Below are 8803 nucleotides of genomic sequence, written 5' to 3' on the forward strand. Positions count from 1 at the left end.
GCGTCTTTTGACTCACGTATGCAATAGTGTCGCTAGCATTCCAATGTCAAAGAACCCGGATCGACAAGTCTAGTCATAAACCAAAGTGGCAACCCGCACAAGGACAGGCATACAAGGGGTTAAGGAGTGCTACTAAAATTCACGACAAGGTAATCGAACCCCATACATATCAAGTACGACACACGTACGCATGGCATACCGATATGTATAGATACATCGATGGCATCACAACATAACCATAAATATACAAGCTTTATTTAAGAGGCTCGGAAGAGCCACACACATAATATTACACAGTAAGGGTCTCACGACCCATAATAACAGTCATTCAGTTACAAGCCAGCGGAAGTATTTAAAACTGTCCGAGTACACACAGGTGCAACTAGAAGGCACATGGCCTGACAATACTACAGACCCAACCGAGGGCCAGATCGTAGCTGGGACACCAGTTACTCGTCGTCGTCGATGTCTATGAAGAACCCTCCATTAGGGTCATTAGCAATCTCTGCCACATTTATTAAGCAAACATGAGTACGGAGGTACTCAGCAAGACTTTAGGATAACTAACTACTCATGCAATGTATCAACAAGGTATGGTGGGGTTTCATGCGGAAAGCCAGCATTTGACTCGTGGCTAGACAACTTGCATTTTTAAATAATTTTGACAACTTGATTTCTCGCACACGAGTCCACTAAAACCACAACAATACACCATCGTGGAATCATTCCGTCTCCATACGGAAATGCCGTCCACGACACTCACGCTTATCTTGACAATTTTATGAGTAGGCGTTTAAGTTATCTATGAACAACATATGTCTCCAAGTAGTCCATATCCGCGGACGCGGCTATTCGAATAGATCTTAACCCTGCAGGGGTGTACTTCGTCACACACGCTCTCGCCACTTATCGCCATGTGCACGTCATGCACCTCGGCAACCTTCAAGCGGAAGCCCTGCGAGGGAGTCGGCCACGACCGTTAACCACATTAGTACCTAGTCCAGGTTTATCGCCTATCTGAGAGTAACCCGTACGGAAGTCCGGCCGAGGTTTCCGCCACGGCCTCAAACGATGTGCGCAGGGTTCCCAAGCCCACCATCCGGGTGCCACTTGGTACACCGTGCCACTGCCTACCGCATCATAGCCCACCTCTCAGGTCAGCGCTATGCACGGCCTCCAGCATGACTATAAACACAAGAAACTACTTGCAACTCCTGGACCGAATACTAAGCGATTAATAAGTCGAGAGGGTCAATTAAGTATCCCAACTTGTGATAGTATCTAGTCTTGGATTACATACACGGAACTCAGTTCCTAAGGACGGTTCCAATGAAACAACCCGCCATGTACTCCTACACAGCCTTTCACCGGTACCTTTACCAAGTCAGGTTTAACACACAACCTTTGCTTACCGGACACATTCTCACAATTCTGTTCATCTCCCAGATGACAGACCATACACAACTCTAAGCATAGCATGCATAGCAGGATAAGGCACATCATGGCTCAAGCAACTACCAGGTATGCTAGGTTGCAAGGTTCAGCTATTTACTGTAACAAGGATAGGTCATGCAAAGGAAGTGGGTTCAACTAACGTGGTAAAAGCAGTTGAAGCATTTGATCGTAATGCAATAAGTAAGTGCAGGAGCAAGAACATGGGATTTATTGGGATGATCAAAATGGTTGCTTGCCTTGTTGCTCAGAGGAGTGACAATATCCGTGAGACGGATATTCGGTGGAATCCGGGGGAGCGGAGCCTACCGAAAGGAATGACAACAATCAATATCAAACATATGCAATCAAGATGATGCATGAGCATGGCATGAGAATGCAAGGTGATATACTATTATAGCTAGCATGTATTAGGTTTGAAGTTGATTTGAATCAAATTCAAATATCACTTCAAACGAGGTATTCTCGGATACCATTTTAATTGATTCGACTTGATGCTCAGATCAACTTGCTTTTAACATGCAGGGGATGACATGTTAGGTTGCTGGTTTGTAATTAGGACAGTGTTTGATCATGTCATTTATAGTGAAATTTAAATATTTTCCAAATTCCATATACAAAGTATTTATAAGAATTAACTTATTCATTAATCTACATGTTTGGGTTCTCTAACATTTTCAAACATGTTTGAAAATGACATATTCAGATTCCTTGGATTTTTCTGATACTTTTTCATATATAAATTATTTTCATTGGAGTTACATATTAATTTCTATGATTTTAAGAAGTTTTGGCATTTCTCTGGAATTCTTTTAAGTCAGAAAACTCTTTATTGCATCAGCATGACATCAGCAGGTCCAACTTGCCATTGAAAGTCAAACCTGACCAGTGGGACCCACTGGTCAGTGTCTATGGTCAGTTTTAGATTAGAATTAATCTTAATTAGCTAATTAACCTCACTGGACCCACATGTCAGTGACTTATCAAATTAATTAAATTTATTTTTGTTAATCCTAAATTCCCAGAGGATGGCCCCACGCGTCAGTGGCTCAGGCCAGCTGAGATCCACCGGCGGCGAGGTCTTCCTCGCCGGCGGTGAGCCTCCGACGACCACCAGTACGTCGGAGGGGCTTGGAACCGGCGCACAGGGGGCCAAACTCTGCGCGGAGAGCACCAGAGGAACGACACTACTCCCACGGGTTCATTTTTGCACTTAGCCGGGGCTGATCTGGCCGGAGATGACGCCGGCGACGAGCTTGGCGGCGGCCAAGGGTCGGGCGTCATCGGGGTCATCGAAACAGAGGGAGCTACGCACGGGACTCAGCTCCTACGGCATCTACGCGACGGCCTGAAGCAGCTGGTAGCCTCAGAAGGACGAGCTGATCACCGGAGGGCTACCGGCGACGAGCTCCCGCGGCGGATCTCGTCGGGCTCCAGTGAAATCATGGCTAGAGGAAGGGATCAAAGGGGGAAACTTGGGGGAAAGCTGCGCAGAGTGCAGTGGTGGCGCTAGCTTGCTCGGGGACGGCCTAGAGAGGAAGAATGTCGGCGACGAACTTCGGTGACCCGAGGAAGAAGGCGACTGCGTCTCGTCATTTCACTGCGTCTCGGCGTCGGGCTCGTGGCTAGAAAGCTTCAGGGAATTGCGGTGGACCTATTGCGCGGCTCAGGAGGGAGAAAACTAGGCTAGAATGACGGCGAGCTCGAGCTCTGCTCGGGCTCCAATGGCGGCAGAAAGAAACGAGGCAGAGGGGGAGAATGAGGAGAGGATGAGCTCGGGCACGCCTCGGGAGGGTTATCCCCTCGCATGCCAGCGCAGAGCGGCGGCCACGCAGGCGCACAGGTGCGTGGCCGCGCCGGAGTATGCGGCGGCCAGCTCCTGCTGCCCACTAGTGGGGGAGGAAGACGACAGGAAGAAGCTGGGCCGGGCCAGGTGAGCGACAGGTAAGACTTTTCTCATTTTCTTTCTGTTTTGTTTCTGTTTTAATTACTGACATTGATTTACTATTTATTTCAGCTCCCAAATAGTTTGTAAAAACTATGTTGAACACCCGAGAATATTTGTTGGAATATTTCCAACCATTCCTAAAGTTTTCAACATTTTTGAAAGCTTAATGTTTCTGATTTCAAATTTAAAACTTGAAACCAGTAGCTTTTGCATTTATTTAAAATGCCAAGAGTATAAAATAAATGGTTTCCTTTACTGCTTATTTGTTTTCAAGAATTATCAGAAAGATTGAACTTTTCTTGAGACCATTTTGGGTTCATTGATCTTAACTAGTTTGAAATTTCCTTTATTTTAAGAAGTGGCTAGGGTTTTGAGTTTTCCTTCACCACTTACTTTATTCTTGTTGAAAATTTCCTAGATGCAATGCAAAGAAAACATGAGCACAAAGCTAACTTGCTTAAGGTGTCAGGGATGTGACAACTCACCCCCACTCAAAAGAATCTCGTCCCGAGATTTAGAAGTCGTTGGGAATAACGGAGGATACTCAAGTCGGAGACGATCCTCTCTTTCCCAAGTTGCCTCCTTTTCAGAATGATTTGACCATTGAACTTTAAGAAACTTGAGGTTTGGACGTCGAGTGGTACGCTCAGCTTGATCAAGAATACGCACGGGGTATTCTCGGTATGAAAGATTATCTTGGAGGTCAAGCGTTTCGTGGTCCACTTCACGGATAGGATCCAAAAAGCAACGCCTGAGTTGCGAGACGTGGAAGACATCATGAACCTTGGAAAGATGTGGAGGAAGTTCCAACTGGTAGGCAACTTCTCCTTGTTTGGAAAGAATGCGAAAAGGACCAATGTAACGAGGAGCCAACTTGCCTTTGATACCGAATCGATGCGTACCCTTCAAAGGTGTAACCCGAAGGTAAGCCTTCTCGTCAACTTCAAAGGTCACAACCTTATGATGACGATCATATTGGCTCTTTTGACGAGACTGGGCTGTTTTCAACTTTTCACGAATAATGTGAACCTGCTCTTCTGCATCCTGGATCATATTCGGGCCAAAGAGTTGCCTCTCTCCTGTTTCTGACCAATTAAGAGGTGTTAGACATCTTCGTCCATAGAGAACTGCAAAAGGAGCTTTGCCCAATCTTGATTGATAACTATTGTTATAAGCGAATTCGGTGAATGGAAGGCACTTCTCCCAATTCATACCGAACGATATAACACAAGCTCGGAGCATATCTTCTAGGATTTGATTCACTCTTTCTACTTGACCACTTGATTGAGGATGGAAAGCAGTGCTAAAAGATAAGTGAGTCCCCATGGCATACTGGAAACTTTACCAGTAGCGAAAAGTAAAGATACTCCCACGATCCGAGTTAATCTCCAGGGGAACACCATGAAGAGACACTATTCGAGAGATATATAACTTTGCTAGCTCGCTAGCTGTTATACTCTCACGAACGGGAAGAAAATGAGCCACTTTGGAACGACGGTCAATGACCACAAAGATAGCATTATTTCCTTTCTTGGTCTTGGGAAATCCGGTAATGAAATCGATACTAACTTTATCCCATTTCCATTCAGGAATAGCTAGAGGTTGAAGGGTGCGAGCAGGCCTTTGATGTTCTGCCTTAACTCGACGACAAACGTCGCAGTTAGCAACGAACTCAGCAATTTCTCTCTTCATCCTAGTCCACCAGAACCTCTGGCGTAGGTCCTGATACATCTTGGTACTACCGGGATGAATGGTGAGAGGAGAATCATGAGCCTCCTTAAGGATCAATTGCCACAGACGTTTGCTCTTGGGAACCACTAAACGGTTCTGAAAGAACACAACACCTTTCTCATTGATGGAGAAATCCCTAGCGTTACCGCTAGCAATATTGTCCTTGATCCGGGATATACCCTTATCATAAGCCTGCACGGCTAGGATTTGATCCTTAAGAGTAGGCTTCGCCACCAGGGTAGAAAGGAATCCTTGAGGAACAATATGAAGATTCGTCTTCCGAAATTCCTCATAGAGATGTGGTTAACCTTGTTGTAGCATCAAATTGTTACAATAAGATTTACGACTTAGTGCATCGGCCATAACATTGGCCTTCCCCGGGGTGTAAGTTATCCCTAAGTCGTAATCCGAGATCAACTCAACCCACCGTCTTTGCCTGAGGTTCAAATCCGGCTGGGTGAAGATATATTTCAGACTTTGGTGATCAGTGAATATTTCACTACGATTACCCAGAAGGTAATGTCGCCAGGTTTTTAGTGCATGGACCACAGCTGCAAGCTCAAGGTCATGTGTGGGATAATTATCCTCATGTGGAGGCAACTGTCGAGATGCGTATGCGATCACATGACGATCTTGCATGAGATTGCAACCTAATCCTTGTCGCGAGGCGTCGCAATAGATAACAAAGTCCTTAGAAAAATCTGGTGGTAGCAACACAGGTGCGGAAGTCAGGCGTCTTTTCAGTTCCTGAAAACTATGCTCACACTGTGGTGTCCACTCGAAGTTTTTATGCTTCTTGAGGAGTTCAGTTAGAGGCTTTGCAACCTTGGAGAAATTCTCGACAAAGCGGCGACAATACCTCGCTAGACCAAGAAAACTCCTAACTTGCTTAACCGATTTAGGTTGAGTCCAATCAAGGACAGCTTGAACTCTCTCGAGATTGACAGCAATACCCTTACCAGAGATTACGTGACCTAGATAGGTCACTTCTGGTAACCAAAATTCACATTTTGAAAACTTGGCATAGAGGCGATGCTCTCGAAGTTTCATCAATACCAGCCTTAGATGCTCGGCATGTTCTTGTTCGTTCTTCGAGTAGATGAGAATATCATCGAGGTATACCACGACGAATTTATCCAGATACTCCATGAAGATTGAATTCATCAGACGAGAGAAGGTGGTTGGGGCATTGGTTAAACCGAAGGACATGACGGTGTACTCGTATTGGCCATAACGAGTAACAAAAGCCGTTTTTGGAATGTCCCCGTTCTTGATCTTGATTTGATGGTATCCCAACCTCAAATCCATTTTGGAGAAGACTGAGGATCCAGGGAGCTGATCATACAGATCGTTGATCCTGGGGAGCGGATACTTGTTCTTTATGGTGACCAGATTAACTGGTCGGTAATCTACAACCATTCGATCCGTTCCGTCTTTCTTCTTGACGAAGAGGACGGGGCAAGCCCAAGGAGAAGAGCTAGAACGAATGAAACCTTTATTCAAGGCCTCATCTAGTTGCTTCTTAAGTTCGGCTAGCTCCAGGGGTGCCATCTTATATGGTCTTCTGGCTATTGGGACAGTTCCCGGAACAAGATCTATCACAAACTCTACATCTCTGTCAGGTGGAATTCCTGGCAGTTCCTCTAGAAAAACATCCGAGAAGTCACGGACTACCGGAATGTCTTCAAGTTCCGGAAGAGGGTTGGCATTTAGGGAATAAAGTTGACATTTGGCAACTTGAGTAGAGACATTTACTATCTCACCCGAGGGATGGGTAAGCTCGACATTTCTAGAATGAGTATCAATCTTGGCATAGTGCGCTGACATCCAGTCCATACCCAAGATGATATTAATATCCGAAGATTTCAAGGCTATCAATGAGGCTAGAAAAACTAGCATGTCTACTAGAATTTCATTGTCATAGGTTATCCTAGAGGTTTGCCATTAACTACCAGGAGTTTGGACAACCAACGGAATTGGCATATCACAAAAAGACATGTTATGCAACTGTGCATAACTTTCTGAAATGAAGGAATGAGAAGACCCAGTGCCAAAGAGAACAGACGCTGGGTGATGATTAACAAGAAGCGTACCCAGTATGACGTCGGGATCCTGTGCAGCTTCTTCTGCTGACACATAGTTCACACGGCCACGTGCAGGAGTTGGCTTCACATAGTAAGCTTTGCCCGACTTGCCTTTCCCGATGGACTTTCCGGGTTGCTTGGCTCCCACATTTTGAGGACACTCACGGGAATAGTGCCCTGGTTCTCCACACTTGTAGCATATCACTTGGTTGGCACGTGGTGCAGCATTGCTAGCTGAACCACCATGAGTTTTTGCTGGAGGGTTGGCCTGATTCGTCTGAGGCGCCACGTAGGATGGCCTCGGAGTGTATCTCGGCGGCAGAGAACTGTTCGGAACCCACAGCCTACGTTTGGGAAACGCAGAACCAGAGAGACGAGCCAAAGTCACGGGAGTCCTTCCTTGTGGCTTCAAAGTCAGTATGACCAGTCTCGGCACTGATCGCCTTGTTGACCAGGGCTTGAAAGCTTGCACACTCGTGGAGGCGCAGATCACGACGAAGCTCAGGGCTCAGACCCTTACGGAATCTTGCTTGCTTCTTGGCGTCAGTAGACACCTCCTCTGTTGCATAGCAGGCAAGGTTACCGAACTCGCGGCTATAGGCATCCACGGTCAACTTGCCCTGAGTGAAGGCACAGAACTCCTCTCTCTTTCTGTCCATCAGGCCCTCTAGAATATGGTGCAGACGAAAGGCTACACTGAAGTCTGCCCATGTGGCTGCTAGTTCAGCGGGACGCATAGCTTCAAAGTTCTCCCACCACAGATTGCGGGTCCTTCGAGGAAATACGCCGCAAAGGTCACCTTGTCGGCCTCAGAAACATTCGCATAGCGAATCTTGCGTGAGATGCTACACAGCCAGTCATCAGCGTCGAGGGGATCGACAGAATGATGAAACTTTGGAGGATTCAGCTTCACAAAGTCGTTGAGGGACGCTGCAGCATTCCTAGGCTCACGAGCCGTATTCTGCTCAATACGCTCTAACAGTCGGTTGGTCTCCCTTTTGTTTCTCTCTGCCTCAAGCCTAACTTCCGCCACACAGGGCGGGTGAGGCAGGTCTTCCTGCGAAGCTTGACTACCCTTGCCTTGCTCATGAGCAGGGGCACGGTTCAACCTGGTGAACACCATCCTGACAAACAAATTCACAGCTTAGACCAATGTCATATCAATACTAGCTATGGATTAAGAATGTATTGAACACACGGAATGCGGAAATGAATATCCGAACAACATGGTAACAAGCAACTGCTATATATACACCATGGTTCATACACACCCTTACATAGTTCAGTACAACCTTACTCAAAGAGCAAACTACTGAAATTATGAAACTACTCATCAGAGGCTTACAAGCTTCCTATACATTATTTATCTAGGCCTCCGGAATTCATTTCACATCACAGGCATACTTCACAAGTCACGCAGGACTGTGAATGTACGGCTACTACCATACTATCCTTCCGCTCACAGCTCAGGCATCCGCATAGAACATCTCATAGAGATTACCTCCATGACCTGGAAGCTCAACCTGCGGATCAGGAAACACTCTATCCGGAGATCCCTGGGATCCATAAGGACACGGATGTGGCCTTG

Source organism: Hordeum vulgare, chromosome 1H, assembly GCF_904849725.1.
Source record: "Hordeum vulgare subsp. vulgare chromosome 1H, MorexV3_pseudomolecules_assembly, whole genome shotgun sequence".
NCBI lineage: Eukaryota > Viridiplantae > Streptophyta > Magnoliopsida > Poales > Poaceae > Hordeum > Hordeum vulgare.